The sequence below is a fragment of the Schistocerca piceifrons genome, chromosome 6 (assembly GCF_021461385.2).
Source record: "Schistocerca piceifrons isolate TAMUIC-IGC-003096 chromosome 6, iqSchPice1.1, whole genome shotgun sequence".
Classification (NCBI taxonomy): Eukaryota; Metazoa; Arthropoda; class Insecta; order Orthoptera; family Acrididae; genus Schistocerca; species Schistocerca piceifrons.
The window spans coordinates 475,478,037-475,495,888 of record NC_060143.1 but is presented as its reverse complement, the minus strand read 5'-3'; the positions used below and the strand labels follow the sequence as shown (position 1 = coordinate 475,495,888).

General features: G+C 41.3%; 1 non-coding gene across 1 annotated transcript; it reads left to right on the top strand.

Moving 5' to 3' along the window:
- The first annotated feature begins 4,286 nt into the window (after nt 1-4,286).
- Trnas-cga lies at nt 4,287-4,361 on the top strand. The gene has a single exon. It is a non-coding gene; the product is annotated as a tRNA-Ser (tRNA).
- The last annotated feature ends 13,491 nt before the right edge of the window (nt 4,362-17,852 follow it).

Genomic DNA, 17,852 nt, shown 5'->3' with positions numbered 1-17,852 from the left:
AGCCAACACCGGCACCCAGCAGCAGCCGCAGGGTAACACCACCGCACAACGTCAAAGGTACTGACAAGCTCGCTCCGCAAAGCACCAACAAACCACCAAAGCTACCCTACACTGTGAATCCGTTATATGACCTATTGGACATAAAATTATGATGAACCTAACTGTTACAGGTATGCTGATGCTGACCGACCGAGAAGCCAACACCGGCACCCAGCAGCAGCCGCGGGGTAACACCACCACACAACGTCAAAAGTGCCGACAAGCTCGCTCCGCAAAGCACCAACAAACCACCAACACTACCCTACACTGTGAATCCGTTATATGACCTATCGGACGTAAAACGATGATGAACCTAACTGTTACAGGTATGCTGACGCTGACCGACCGAGAAGCCAACACCGGCACCCAGCAGCAGCCGCGGGGTAACACCGCCGCACAACATCAAAGGTACCGACAAGCTCGCTCTGCAAAGTACCAACAAACCACCAACACTACCGTACACTGTGAATCCGTTATATGACCTATCGGACATAAAACGATGATGAACCTAACTGTTACAGGTATGCTGACGCTGACCGACCGAGAAGCCAACACCGGCACCCAGCAGCAGCCGCGGGGTAACACCACCGCACAACGTCAAAGGTACCGACAAGCTCGCTCCGCAAAGCACCAACAAACCACCAACACTACCCTACACTGTGAGTACGTTATATGACCTATTGGACATAAAACGATGATGAACCTAACTGTTACAGGTATGCTGACGCTGACCGACCGAGAAGCCAACACCGGCACCCAGCAGCAGCTGCGGGGTAACACCACCGCACAACGTCAAACGTACCGACAAGCTCGGTCCGCAAAGCACCAACAAACCACCAACACTACCCTACACTGTGAATCCGTTATATGACCTATCGGACATAAAACGATGATGAACCTAACTGTTACAGGTATGCTGACGCTGACCGACTGAGAAGCCAACACCGGCACCCAGCAGCAGCCGCGGGGTAACACCAACGCACAACGTCAAAGGTACCGACAAGCTCGCTCCGCAAAGCACCAACAAACCACCAACACTACCCTACACTGTGAATCTGTTACATGACCTATCGGACATAAAACGATGATGAACCTAACTGTTACAGGTATGCTGACGCTGACCGACCTAGAAGCCAACACCGGCACCCAGCAGCAGCCGCGGGGTAACACCACCGCACAACGTCAAAGGTACCGACAAGCTCGCTCCGCAAAGCACCAACAAACCACCAACACTACCCTACACTGTGAATCCGTTATATGACCTATCGGACATAAAACGATGATGAACCTAACTGTTACAGGTATGCTGACACTGACCGACCGAGAAGCCAACACCGGCACCCAGCAGCAGCCGCGGGGTAACACCACCGCACAACATCAAAGGTACCAACAAGCTCGCTCCGCAAAGCACCAACAAACCACCAACACTACCCTACACTGTGAATCCGTTATATGACCTATCGGACATAAAACGATGATGAACCTAACTGTTACAGGTATGCTGACGCTGACCGACCGAGAAGCCAACACTGGCACCCAGCAGCAGCCGCGGGGTAACACCACCGCACAACATCAAAGGTACCAACAAGCTCGCTCCGCAAAGCACCAACAAACCACCAACACTACCCTACACTGTGAATCCGTTATATGACCTATCGGACATAAAACGATGATGAACCTAACTGTTACAGGTATGCTGACGCTGACCGACCGAGAAGCCAATACCGGCACCCAGCAGCAGCCGCGGGGTAACACCACCGCACAACATCAAAGGTACCGACAAGCTCGCTCCGTAAAGCACCAACAAACCACCAACACTACCCTACACTGTGAATCCGTTATATGACCTATCGGACATAAAACGATGATGAACCTAACTGTTACAGGTATGCTGACGCTGGCCGACCGAGTAGCCAACACCGGCACCCAGCAGCAGCCGCGGGGTAACACCATGGCACAACATCAAAGGTACCGACAAGCTCGCTCCGCAAAGCACCAACAAACCACCAACACTACCCTACACTGTGATTCGTTATATGTACTATCGGACATAAAACGATGATGAACCTAACTGTTACAGGTATGCTGACGCTGACCGACCGAGAAGCCAACACCGGCACCCAGCAGCAGCCGCGGGGTAACACCACCGCACAACGTCAAAGGTATCGACCTGCATGATACCCACTATTAACAAGGCCTACCCTTACATGCTCTGTCGCAGGCACCAAGAAAACCTCCACTGCTCTTACAAAGCGACCAAGCTATCGCAGAGGTTTTTTTTCCCTTGGTTCTTGCCTTTGCACATTTTTTCCTCTGCCCTCCAAACCGCTACCCTTAGTTCAACTTTCGACCTAATCTACCTCCAGATGAGCGCGTATTAATGGTTAACCCTAACCAGACGTACGCAAACATCGCAATACCCACATCCTGCGACACCTCACTTTAGTGAATACTAACCCTTATGAGAGATGGCAGGAGACCTTTTGTGTTGGCCATCACGTCGGTGTGGGCGTGGAGGGGCTCCACCTGTACTAAAGGGTCGATGACAGTATGACGAAGATTTTGATTTGAATAGATTTATTGCTCATTTAGAGACGTGTTGCCTTCCATTTTATAACAGGTCAATCATTTCACAGATTTTCATGTAGATTACAAACCATATTCCATATGACAAACAGCAGTTATCGTTTTCACCAGTTACAAAAGAAGTAATAATAAATCAAGAATACTTTAGACAGACAGTGCGTCAAGGATCGGCCTGGGAAAAGTCACTCAACTTCGTAACCGATGAGACAGGCAGCCAAGAGTTGTATTCACTTAACCAGATGGCAACTCAAAGTAGTGACAGTTTAAACGCAGACCAACACTCTTGCAAAATGTACCTAACATCTGGTAACCAACACAACGATGGAATAACCCAGGCAAGGCGGAACCGGCGGACAGCATTGTTTCTTCAGAATCCGGTGTTTAAAACATCCAGAAGCATAAGGAACCACTACGACCAATGAAGTCCAAAAGAACAAAATATCAGAACCACAATCAAGGAGGCTGTCGAACTGCACGCCTTATCGAACAGCAGCGGCAAGGTGAGGGAAAGCACACTGACGCGAAAATACGCTAATCTCCAGGGCCGGTAACTGGGGCGTTAGCGGCCACTGGGCAGAAAAATATCACTGGTTTTACTTCATGAATAAACACAAGGAATTCAATGATTAATAATAAGAAGTGGAGGACGGCCAATTAATTTCGCCAACTCAAAACACTGCACTCGCTCCTCTTCGTCTCAGTGACCCTGTGAGCAGCAACGCGTGAACAAAGGGCTTGATCTCAAAACAGTGGAGGTTTCACTACTGGGTCAATGTTCACTTAGCTCAAACGTCCTGGGTCCGGTGGACAACGAGGTTGTGGCCCTCGATCCGGCAATGCCTGCGTGCCGCCAGCGGTTCTGGCATGTCTTGGCACTGCCACACCTCCTTCCAGCTCCGTCCCAACTAAAATACCGAAACACCCGACCTGGAAAACACTTGACGTCCTGCCAAAGATAGTAGCACGAGAAACGCTGCTGCGTCCACTCCCGGACAGACAACACTAGCAAACGTCGTGGCGCCAGTAAACACAAGAAGAAAACGAGACGCCACTACCCCTATTACACGATGCCAACCTACCAACGGCACCAACGCGAGCCGCACGCAGCTCAGTCGTGTTTTGTGTTGCTGGAAATTCATTAATGTAGAGGTTGAACAGAATGCTTCCCTGGGGAACTCCAGCTTGGATACCATGTTGTGTCGATTGTTTGCCCTGCAAGTCGATGTTAAAACATCTGTTCGTGAGATATAAGTCTATGAGACGTACGAGTCCGTCGGAGAAACCAGCATCGTTTACTTCCTGGCAGATTAAAACTGTGTGCCGGGCCGAGACTCGAACTCGGGACCTTTGCCTTTCGCGGGCAAGTGCTCTACCAACTGAACTACCCAAGCACGACTCACGCTCCGTCCTCATAGCTTTACTTCTCCCAGTACCTCGTCTCCTACCTTCCAAACTTTACAGAAGCTCTCCTGCGAACCAGGAGAGCTTCTGTAAAGTTTAGAAGGTAGGAGACGAAGTACTGGCAGAAGTAAAGCTGTGAGGATGGGGCGTGAGTCGTGCTTGGGTAGCTCTCCTGCGAACCAGGAGAGCTTCTGTAAAGTTTGGAAGGTAGGAGACGAGGTACTGGCAGAAGTAAAGCTGTGAGGACGTGGCGTGAGTCGTGCTTGGGTAGCTCAGTTGGTAGAGCACTTGCCCGCGAAAGGCAAAGGTCCCGAGTTCGAGTCTCGGCCTGGCATACAGTTTTAATGTGCCAGGAAGTTTCATATCAGCGCACACTCCGCTGCAGAGTGAAAATTTCATTCCAGCATCGTTTAGTTTGCGTATAGGGCCGTTGTGCCTGAGATGGTCGAAAGCTTTTTCGATGTCTAGGACATCCTGTCCCTGCGACTTTGTTCGTGTTGTAGCCGCGTGTTATATGTTCGACTACGCAGAGGAGTTGTTGTGTTGTTGTGTGGTGATTCCTAAAGCCGAATTGCTCCGGCCTTAGGGTGTCATTGGCGATGCAGTGTCAACGACCCCATCACTCGCATTCTTGCCAAAGGGTTGCAAAGAGAGAAATCCTGTGGTGCGAATCTGAGTTTAAGTTGCGAGTCACGTGATCGTAGACAGTATGACATGTGATAGTTTTTGCTAGTGCTGGAAGCGTGCTCGAACAGCTGAAGAGGTTAAAGCGAGCGCTCGTGGGAAGCACGAAGTCCGGGTTCGAGTCCCGGTCTGGCACAACTTTCTGTCTCACCAATTGTTAACATCGGCATACATAATGCAGCTACTGTCAGAAAGGTTCTGCTACTGTGAATAAATCTTATAAATTTAGTACAGCTGCAAGATTGTTATCAATGTCCGCTTCTTCAAACATTGTTAAAAAAATAAGTTTCTATTTCTTACCAATAGGTAGCTATTAGTTCAGTTTTTCGTGCATGTTTATGAATAGCGCATTTACTTATCAGTGAACTTTATGTCTGGATCAAAATGTCGAGACATTCAGTGGCACAGTAAAGCGAGACCCCATATGACTGCATAAAAACTTGCCGAGACAAATCCAATGTGATATACGGTATACAGTATCCCCAAGGACGATTCATGTTCTGAATCTGTATTAACTAAAGTAATATGATGACGACGAATGAAAACGAATATTTTTCACCAAAAAGACTTCCGACAAATGGCAGTATACGCTTACAAATCAACTGCGTAAGTTACGAATCAATAGAAAAAATATTGTATTACGTATGCTTCCTGCTCGAGTCTCATCAGCAAAAGTAATTATCGGCACTTGTTGTTAACTAATGGGAGAAGAGAAACAGAGCTTCAATAAATTTAAATAAAAAACTAATTGTTCGTTTATTTAAAAACTAGCTGTTAGTCGCTGCTTCCCTCGCATATCAGTAGCTTTGTTATAATGAGCGATGGTGAGTAAGTAATATAGTAATTTTACGAAACGTCTGCGTATATAGAGATTTAGTGACGTATCTATAAAAGCGTATGCAATGCGGGCATATAGGTATATAACGAATGTGTTTTTTTATTATTTTGCTGTTTGCCGACTATGAAATAATGCATTATATTTTCTAATTATATTTTAGAAAATCCCGCGATTCATTACATTCGGGCAGAAGCAGATCTTCTAGGGGTTATCCTGGATCACCTAGTATTGGATGTGCAACCAGAGCAACACGTAACGACCGTTTCTTCTTTCCATTTTAATGCATTATAGTGCCTACATTTTTGATCCATCCCCTTTCCATGACTAATTTATGATTTACATAGCTAGGGGTTGGGGATGATTTGGGGGAGGAGACCAAACTGCGAGGTCATCATTCTCTTCGGATTCGGGTAGGATGGGGAAGGAAGTGCGGCCGTGCCCTTTCAAAGGAAGCATCCCGACATTTACCTGACGCGACTTAGGAAAATCACGGAATACATAAATCAGGATGGCCGGACGCGGGATTGAACCGTCGTCCTCCCGAATGCGAGTCCTGTGTGCTAACCACTGCGCCACCTCGCTCGATCATAGTCAGTTCATAGAGCATGATCAAACGCAGCCTCTCCGAAAGCTTCTCTGTTTTTAGTACAGCCTTTACATGACGCTGTCATCGACAGTCTTGAAGCATTTCGGAAGCTTTAAGAGACTCGCGTCTAAAATGCGACGGGCTTGTGACTGTTCTAGTGTGTCTGTAGCTCTTAAGGCCGCGTGACGTTCTGCATCCAATTTCCGGAGGATATGAGATTGCTCTGAGGTTTGTTGGATTCGTGGTAACTTTCGCAGCTTGAGCTCTCTTAGAGCTATGCGCTAAATCAGACATGGGTGTGCGCGCTTGTTGTAATAGTTTTAAATATAGTTCTCGGCGTTACCGCCCGATTTTATTGCTATGTCTACACCAAAACTTTCCAGAAATGACAGATGGTGTAACAACTCAGTATCATAAACAACGAGCGCAATAACGTTGGATTTGCACCGTCACGGAATATTGTATGAACACTGACATTGGTGGACCATCGCGCCAGCGTCATCTGCATGGAACTCGCGTATATCATATTTAAAAACGGTAATAATACTCAAAAAGGTACAACTTCCTAAAGTAGTCTATGGTCTTCCTCAGGGTGTCTCCATACGAAGTTCCATCAGAATTGGTATAGCGGTAGAGTCGTGAAAACGTAACAGAGTGATTTACTGCCATTAGTACAGAAGTGTAGATTAAACGCGTAAAGAACTGTATAAGCGTTGCATTTATTACGTTGAATCGTATTATGTGGAATATAACAAACAGTTAAAGCATTTTCACTATAAATATGATAAAGTTCAAAAGTCAAAGAGTAAATAGCTTTTCGTAAAAGTAATTGTTCTTTCATATTTGGCGTTACATTCTTCAAATCAATAAATACGATGTCTCTTCAAAAAATTCCGAAACTTTGTCCACAAACTTTTTATACGCTTACCTTTTACTTATTGTACATGGTCTTTTCGAAATACTCTCCTCCCCAACTGATACACCGCTCCCAAAGCCGTTTCCACTTGCGAAAATAGTCTTGGTACGCCTCTTGCTGGATCGCATGAAGCACCACCTGAGATTTTTTTAAATCTCATCTATCATTACAAATATTCGTCCTTTCAACGGGGGTTTTAGCTTTAGAAATAAACAAAAGTCCGCAGTGAGCAGGTTTGGAGGGTGCGGAGGATGATGCGGCACAGTGATTTCGTTTTTTGTGCAGTAGTCACGCACCAGTAGGGATGAATGTGCGGATACGTCATCGTGATGCAAGAGCCATGAATTGTCTCGCCACATTTCGGGCCGCTCTCACATTTTCTCACAGGTATCACAAGACGTCCCGATAGCACCATCGATTGATAGTTCGTCCCTTCAAAGTGAACTACCATCATGGTTTTGACACTTAACCTGACCTGAAGATGTATTCCAAGATGCTACTTCAGGATTTCATGATTCAACTGAACGGTTACATTCTTTTGCAACCTTTCAGACAGTCTTTGACTGGCCGCGCAATTTTGTTGACGTTCCTGACATGAGCGCTGTCGGTAGAAGTCGAAGGGCGTCCTGAACGAGGGTCAAAAAAATTGTTCAAATGGCTCTGAGCACTATGGGACTTAACTTCTCAGGTCATCAGTCCCCTAGAACTTAGAACTACTTAAACCGAACTAACCTAACGACATCACACACATCCATGCCCGAGGCAGGATTCGAACCTGCGACCGTTGTGTTCGCGCGGTTCCAGACTGTAGCGCCGAGAACCGCTCGGCCACCCTGGCCGGCGAACGAGGGTCTTCTTTAGCATACGTCCGGCCATTTTAAGCTGTGTGACCCATTCGTAACACCGAGTACGGCTTAAAAATTCATCGCCGTAGGCTTCCTCCATCATTTGGTGAGTCTCTGTAAAGGTTTTCATGAGTTTGACGCAAAATGTAATACAGACGCGTTGCTCCTCTAACTCTACCGTCTCGAAATTAGCAAACTCTGCGACACAGCGTTCTACTCAATACAGTACTGAACAATAACTAACAGACATACAACAATGAAACTTCCGGCAGTTACACGTCAAACACAGGCGTGTACTGAATACCAAATTTTATCAGAATCAGTGCAGCCGTTTAGTCGTGAAAACGTAACAGAGCTATTTTCACCTCGATGATATTAGTATGGATAAATTTACAATGAAGCATCAGTAACTAAGCTTTTAAGATCAACCAAAAATTGTTATTTAATGCCAGCAGGACGAAAAATTCGTGTTCAAGTAAATAAATACACGAACTTTGAAAATGCTTCATTTTTAGATGTACAGGTTTTTGCCTCTCCTGGAAATAAGGTACGTCATTCTCGTCTAAAAACGTTGGCAACTAAGATATTGTTCATGTGCAACCGAAAAGTCTGAACAAGTAAGACCGCAGAGACTTTAATCAGTCGCTTCTCTCACACTGTGTGAAACCACTCGAACCTGGAGAGTGAGTGAGAAACATTCTTGTAGCTAACGTAACCGCACAGACTAGTGTCATTCGACTTAAAAAAACGACTGAACAGTTAGTGAGAACCAGACGTTTCTCCCTTCATTAGTGACTGATGATACATTGACCGGTACGTTATCAAAACACTTGCGTTTCGGTGACAACTTTTTACTGCTTACTTCTAGCCCAGATAAACATTACTAACCATTGGAAGAACTTATATAGAAAATTTTAGAAAGTAGATCTCAAACAGGCAGATTTTACAGTTGGAAGATCATATTTTTAATCTTAGGCAAATAATTTAGAAGACGTATTCTAAGGGTCAGTAAGTACACCTAAAATCTGTGGATTTAGAAAAAGCGTATGATTCTGTACTCATCACCACGCTGTGGGAAGCAATGAAGTATGTAGGTGTAGAAGCACAACAAATATCACTAACTCGGAAAATATATCACCAATCCTACGCAGCAGTTAAAGCAGAGAGAAAGTTGAGTGAGCCATTCCAAACATCGAAAGGACTCAGAGAGGATGTCGCCGACTCTGTTCAGAATATACATAAAATATATATTCTGGAACGGAGGTACAGAAATTATTCCCGGGTTTGCATCAATCTACTCATTATTATTTACCGAGGCCGGCCGCTGTGGCCGAGCGGTTCTAGGTGCTTCAGTCTGGAACCGCGCGACCGCTACGGTCGCAAGTTCGACTCCTGCCTCGGGCGTGGATGTGTGTGATGTCCTTAGGTTAGTTAGGTTTAAGTAGTTCTAAGTATAGGGGACTGATGACCTCAGATGTTAAGTCCCATAGTGCTTAGAGCCATTTGAACCATTTGCCACAGCGAAGTACATGTGACAGTGAATGCGGAAGGCGCACATATGTGGACATTTGACAGCAACTGAAATCAGGGTTGCCAGCATTTGCTGCGACTGGCATTTCTCCGGTTCATTAAGATCAAATCCGCATCGATCTTAGAAAAAATTTTCCGGACGAGTTTTGTCCATCTTGTGCAATCCAAAATTCATCATTTGCAAGTTGAAACGTACCCTTAAAAAAAATTAATGAATTACTGTGCTTAAACTGACACACAATATTTTTAGCGCAACGCAATCTGACTTTCAATAATCCCTACAAAAGAATGGCCCTCACTAACACTAACCTATACCTTTCACAAATCACTTACCTCACAAAAATCTTCGTTACTCGAACTACTGCAATACAGCGAGCGCCACTACTGCCAGCTAAATAAAAGATTCAAACTACTAAAGGCACTAACTACTGATAGGCATAGCAAATGAAAGATTCTAATAGAGACCAAACAATGTATTTACCTTAAGTGTTCGAAAGTCATAATATATATATCAGCTCATGACATCCAGTCTTACAAATTTACTGTCTCTGATGGACATACGTCCAGATCATCCGCTCTCAAAACTCCGCCATCTCTCTCCCCACATTCACCACTGCTGGCGGCTCACCTCCAACTGCGCAACGCTACGTGCTGTTAACAGCCAACTGCCCAACACCACAACAGCGACTATTTCAACAATGCCCACCAGCCACAGACTGCACACAGCACAGCCAGTGATTTTCATACAGAGCGCTACGTGGCGTTACCAATATAAGAACCTAAACAGCCTACTTACATAGCCCCCATGCTCCCCACAAAAAATTTTACAAATTGTTTTGGGCACTGGCCAATACATATTTGTTAAAATTTTTCATAATTACAATAACAAAGATATCAAATGCACACACTTATTGATGCAATGTTGGTCAAAAGCTAAAATTTTCTCACAGCCCATAAAGACAGTCCTGATCATTCATCACAGTAAAATTGCAGTATTTTTTTCTCAAAGTCTGAGCAGGAAAAAAAAATGCACAAGGAAATAGTGGATTTCCATGCAGTCTTGAAGAAGTAGTGTTGTCCTTCCAACGGAAAGACAGTGCTGATTCTTGACATGCAGACAGGTATTGGGCCACAACAAAGCAAACCCACAACAGAGTCAGTCAAAGTTGAAGAATATTGGTAGGTAGGTCATCACAGAGTAGACCCACAGTAGTCCTGGTAGAGATCATTGTATTGGTGGGCCATCAAAGATGCAGACCCACTGTAGTCCTTGTAGAGATGGCCAGCAGCCATGTGTTGCGACTGTGCAGGTGCACAGTCGCCATCGAAGAGTCTTGCCGAGAATACAGCAAGTCTATAAACCACCACTTGTGCACTCACAAAGTTTTTGGAATTGTCCTTAGAACCAGCAATGCTGTTAATCAGTCCCTTGCTGAATTATTAACACACGTTCAGACACTAACAGTCCTCCTTTTTTTACATATTGTGCATATTCTATGACCAACAGAAATATGTGCAGTGAAATGAATGCTTACAAGTTAATTAATTTGATGAACTGGTGTCAGTTACAATTTTGTAACATGAGAATACAATCACAAAGATACAAAATACATCATTAAAGAACATAATAATAAAGATAACATTTGCAGTAATACAGGCTTTACAAAAGAATAGAAATAAACATATACATCAGTGTTACAGGAATAATGACATAAGTAAATAAAATAATGAGAATAGTTTTCGAAAGATTAATTTCACACATGAGCATTAAAACAAAACAGAATAAATAACGTCTAAACACCTTTACAAAGTAAAAAACATATTATAAATGCAAATTATATTTGAGGATAACAGTATTCCTCATCATAGTGAATGTAGCTGAGTATTAGAAAAATTCTACAACATAAATCTTATTAGGTAAATACATAAAGACAGGAAAAACGCAAATACACAAGGATACACAAACACATAGCGGAATAATACAAAAGAAAAGGACAGGGTTTGTGTTACTGCAGTATTCTCGGAGATCTCCCTTCATTCATCATTATTCCCAAAAAGTCCTATTTATACCTGTTGTCCCTAAACCCTACTGTTTTGTTCATATCCTGTTTCTAAACAATTATTTCTCGTTGTACAATACTCATTTTGGCCCAAATCTTTTTCTTATAACTTTGCAATGCATTTCTTCCAATTCATCACAACTTATTCTCTTATATAGCCCACCCCCTCTTAAGATAAACCTACTGAGCTCAGATGCATAAACTAAGGGATGAGGGAATGCAGCAGCATAAAACAATTAACACAAACAGCAATGACAAAAAATGCGAATTGGCAAAGCAAGCAACAATATATCTAAATTAGCAAAGCAAATGCAACATTACAACTAATATGAGCCAATGTGCAGCAATAAGAAAAATAGATCAGTAGTAAAACTGGCTTAACAGAGTAATAAAAAGTGAAATTGAGTAGCACTATACCTGGCAAACAGCAGCAGCAAATGCTATAACTTATACCTAAATATGACAAAGCTCAAGCAGAAAAAGTAGTACACTAAAGACAACAATGGAGATAAGGGAAATGTCTATTCACATCTTAATGTCTATGTAATTAAAGCGGTGCACCACAAAAACTTATTCTACAAAAAATTACCAAGTACGTGAAAAGAAAATTATGTATGCAGTCCCTTCTTATTGATCTTCCAAGTGCTCCTTGTTTTGAAGAATTTGGATCATAAAATTATTATTTAACAGATCTGTTGACAGAAAGTGTTCACCTTAGCAAATGCATTAATTTTATTTTATAAAACCAATGCTGCAACACAGCTGGAAAACAGATACCAAATGAAATAAGCAACTATCTAAAGCGAAGCATAAAAATATCATTCAATAGTCAAGTGGCATTTCATACGTTGGTAGAAATTCTCTCAACTCTCGTAGAAAGACACTTGTCATAATCAGGTGTGAAGATGTAAGAATATTTTCCATCAGTTCATAAGCATTTCAGTAAGTAGCTAGCACAAAGTACGATATGTTTCCAAGTAATGAGCGTGTTGTATTTGCGATGCTTTCTACACAGAAATGTCAATAGCGAGGATAATGGCCTCTTTTTTTTCTCCACCTAATGGCTTTTTCTCCAGGCAGGTGGCACAGTTGGGCGCCCACAATGCATTACGTGAAGGTCACTTAACTTTCTTACCGAAATATTTACGTCAGCAGTGACAGTCTCATATAAAAAAAAAATCACAGGTAGAAATGTTACAGTAGAAATCTGTAGAAACGAAATCTCATGAATAGCAGTGTTCTGATACATTCACACATGGACAAACAATTCATAACTCTTAAAGTACGATTCTTGGTTCCAACATCCTTTTTCACAAACCAGAGTCTCTAACTTCTATTCATTATTCATAAACATATAAACACGTAATCACATTCCTCATATACGGTAGCATCATCTTATTGGTCGTAAACATACCTCAACAGCATAATACACATCATAATCATTATAATAACATCATAACAGATCAATCACATCTCAAAGTCGACGCAGCTTCTTTCAATAATTTCAAGACCTTCAATAAAGTCATCTACTTCAAACGTACTTCAAAAATCATGCTCCCTCACCAAATACGACATTCAAAGCTCTCACAGTATCACAATGGTTCCGAAAAAGTATGAACAGTTCACACAGTACAGACAAAATACAATTTCACAAGTGTGAAATTATCCAATTGTGTAATTGCGTAAACATGTGTCACTGATGTTGTAAAAAAAATGCTTGTTTCTCTGTTAAATAATCAGATAGCTGTGTAATTCTGTGTTAGAGAAATATGGTACCGATGTGTCAAGTTCTATAACCAAATACCATATTAGTTAGGGCTCCTAGCACTCGCTACACACTTAGCACACAAAGTAGGCGTGTACCATCAGGTGTTGCAGATTACAGCAATGGAATGAAATCTATCACGGAAAACCTTTGTATCATTGTAATTCAAAAATCTTTAAACATAAATGTTTTAAGTACAAAATCAATCACTCAAATACGTGTACTGTAGCGCTAAACTGTGTGTCTTGTTGTAAGATAATTCTGTGGAAGTGTCGTAGTTATCGTCCTCCGAAAGCTAAGTTCTGCAGAAATCAATGTACTTACCTCATCATAAACAAAAGTGAAATGCTATGCGTATAGATATCGTAGTTATTACGTACATTACCGTGATTAAGAAAGCACTATACTATATCGTATTGTTGTGCTACGAAAAAGGCTGTCTCATTGTAGCTATACCACAAAAGTTACAACTAACACATGTTTTCCTTTCCAGAAGAATTCAGAAAAACTGTGCAGATATAAAACAGATACACAGTGGTGTCACTCATTAGTAGCGTCGTTATATAGTCATGTAGCTGTCAAATAAACTAACCACCGTGTCATCTGGTATCCCTCAGAAAGTACTTTAAATCTATAATGTATTTTCAAGTAAACCAAAATGTTGCAGTAAAATCTCATTAGCAGTACTGGTATATGTTCTAAGTATTTAAGCCTTATCATCGTTACGTAATAGTGCAACTAACAAGCCAAAATGTGCACACACAATAACACTGTGTCATCTGTTCACTATAACAATGCATTCGTAATTACTGTCTAAATATGTCCCCTAGGTTCTAGACTGGATAGTTAACTTTAGAACATAGTTGCATGTTAACAGTTTCTAAATGTGACAAAGAGTACTAATAACGTGAAGTGAAATTTCTATAGCAAAGGCAAGCTAAAAAGCAGATTATCTCTCAATAAGCGGTTTGACTTGTGAAATGTGATGCAATCCTTTACCCTTCCTAGTGCACATAGTTTCAACTTCAAAGCAATTATCATGTGGTATAAGTCAGCAAGGAATGCTAAAGGTTAGCGTCTATGTTATTTTTCGCTGAGCCAGCCGGCGCACGTGGCTGCCTGCGGTGCGAGTCATTGACTGTCTCTTTGTTGGCTCGCGCCGTTATTGGCACTTGGAGGTCTAACTTCTACAAATTCACCTTGTCGAGAGGGCCTTGCCCTGTTTGAATCTCACCAGTTCTGATGAAATTCAGGTCTGTCGTTACGATTATATCGTCTGTCATCATGTCGATAGATTCCATAGTTTCTCTTTTGTTGGTCATGTGGTGGAGAATTTCTCCCGGAATCGTAACTGCACAGTGGACCATTGCATCTGAAGTTATTCTGTCTCCCTTGATAATAATTATTTTGATTTCCATATTGTCTGTTTCTCTGATTGTCTCTGTGATAGTCATTACCGTGGAGAGGTGATCTTTCCCTGTAATTATCACTACTCTGCCAACGGTTGTCATACGGGTAGTGTCTGTTTTGGTTACGATTTACGTTGTAAGAATAGCCTTGACATTTATTTATTTATTTATTTATTTATTTATGTCCTGAATCTTTGTGGTACATATACCATACCTTAGATGTTGGACAAAATTATATTACATTAATATACTGTTACATTGGTGTATACATTACATTTATAAATTGTTACATTTTTATATTGCTATATTGTTACATTGCATTTTTATATTGATACAACCAACTTATTTTTCAAGATACTGTGTTACTGAGTAAAAACAATTTTCCAAGAGATATGATGTTACAGATTTTTTAAAGCTATGGATTTTGTTTATGGCCTTTAGATTACTTGGCAGCTTATTAAACAAATGTGAACCTGAGTGATATACACCTTTCTTGCACAGTGTGGTATAACAATGATGTCTGTGTATGTCACTATTTGCCCTTGTATGGTGTTCATGTACAGATTTATTTTGAATAAATACATTTCCATTTTTTAGCATGCTTTTTTTTAGGAACATTACAACTTCTAGTATATAGATACATGGTAGGGGTAGAATCCCCAGTTCTTTACAGAATGGTTTGCATGATTTTTGGCTGTTGGCATTTTTCATTACCCTCACAATCTTTTTTTGTTTCCGGAATGTGGTTATGCAATGAGGAGAATTTCCCCAGAATATGATGCCATATTTTAATAGGGAGTGTATGCAAGCGTAATACACGGCTCTAACTGTTTCAGGACTTGTGTTGTTCCATATAATCCTCATCGCGTAAGTCATTTTGGATAGTTTAGAATTTAATGAAGTGATGTGGGAATTCCATTTAAGATTGTCTTGTAAGTAGATGCCAAGAAATTTTGCTTCACTGACACTGTTAATTCTTTTGTTTTCCATTGACATGTTTGGTTTTAATGGGTTTTTATTTTGTTGTGTATGGAAGTGTAAGACGACTGTTTTTTGAGGGTTTATCAGTAATTTATTCCTCATAAACCACTCTGAGACATTTTCACTTGTGACTTTAGCATTTAAACTTAGAGCCATTTCATTTTCACCTTCAATTAGTATGCTTGTGTCATCTGCAAATAGCACTGGTTCGGAGTGTTGAACGTGTAGGGGGAAGTCGTTTATGAAAATTAGGAAGAGAAAGGGACCTAAAATGGAGCCTTGTGGTACACCGTGGGTTAATGTGGAAGGTTTCGATTGATAAGCTTGGAGTTCGTTTTTTCCCATGTGTTTTACCTCTGTTATCTGAGAGCGATTTTCTAGGTAGGATTTCAGCCACTCGTGTGGCAGGCCTCTTACACCATACCACTCTAACTTTCTTAGGAGAATTTCATGGTCTATTAGATCAAATGCTTTTGTTAAATCCAGGAAAATCCCAGAAACATTTTTGTGACTATCCACTGAATTTAAAATACGATTTATGAGGCTAAAAGTGGCTGTTTCAGTACTGCACTGAGGCCTGAAGCCATGCTGACATCCTGAAACCATATTTTTTTTGTTAAAGAAATCAGTTAGTTGTAGCAAAACTAGTTTTTCAATGATTTTTGAAAAACCTGATAGGAGTGACACAGGCCTATAGTTGACCATCTGCTGCCGATCGCCCTTTTTGTAAAGGGGTACAACTTTTGCAGTTTTTAACTGTTGTGGGAAAATACCACTTGATAGTGAAGAATTGCATATATCTAGCAGTGGTGCGAGTCTCTGTTCAGCTGATACTTTTATGATATAGTCTGGCACATCGTCAACTCCGGCTGAATATTTATTTTTTAATGACTTTATACTGTTTAACAGTTCTTCCCTACTTATTGGACGGAGGAACATGGATGTATTTGTTACACTATTTCCAGAAAATTCCTGTAATATTTTGTTTGATGTTTTCCCCATTTGTTCCTTCGCTAACTCACGAGCAATATTGGTGTAGTAAGAATTGAAGTGGTTAGCAATTAATTTTGGATCAGTGATCTTGCTGCCCGCCTGTGACAATACAATATTTTTGTGTGTTTCCACCTTTCCAGTAAGTCTCTGTACCGTATTCCACATTGTCTTAGCTTTGTTTGATGATTCCATAATAAGTTTGTCATTTTCCCTTAATTTTGCTTCCCTTATTACACGACTCAGAATTAACTTGTATTTTTTGAAGTGGTGAGCAAATTCAGGGCTGCTATCTGTTTTTGATAGTGCAAAAAGTTCCCTTTTTCTTCTACATGATACTTTGATCCCTGATGTAATCCAAGTTTTGGGTTTACTGGGGCCTTTACAAATTATTTTCTTTTTTGGAAATGCAAGTTCGAAACAATGTCTGTAAATTTCCATGAAATTATCCAGCTTTTCATCTGTGTTGTAACTGTTGTAGATTTTATTCCACGAGTGGGTACTTAGCATATGTTTGAAGTGCTCAATATTTTGCATGCTGAATTTTCTCTTGTAGATAGCACTTCCATTGCTAGACAAATCAACACTTCCGCATATGGCAAGTAGCTGTGCATTGTGGTCACTGTAGCCGGTATTAAAGTTTTCTGAGGTGTGCATGTCAGTGTTTACAAAGATCGGATCAATAAGTGTAGCACTAGTTTTTGTTACGTGTGTAGGGGAGTTTATTTTAGTGCACAGGTTATATTCTTGAATAATATTAAGGAATTTTTCTCTTTGGTGGCTGTGTGTTAAGAGGTCAATATTAAAATCGCCACACAGAACTATAGTTTTGCAAGTATTTTTAAGTTTCCCTAGTGCAAGGTCAAGTTTTTTAAAGAAAATGTTTACATTGCTGTTGGGTGATCTGTAAACACACATTATTAAAGTTTTTCGTGATGTTATTTCAATAGCTGAGGCTTCAAAGTGTTTTTCGCCTCCTAAGTGATGTACACAGTCTATTATCTTATAGTCTATGTTTTCTTTTACATAAATGCAGCTTCCTCCAAGCTTTGATATTGATCTGCAAAAGTAGTTTGCCAGAGTGAAACCGGTTATGTTTGAATACTGTAAATGGTCCTTCTCTAGCCAGTGCTCACAAAAACATAAAACTGATACCTCCTTCCACTCATTCCTAAGAAGTACATTTATTTCATCAAGTTTGTTTGGTAGAGACTGTACATTT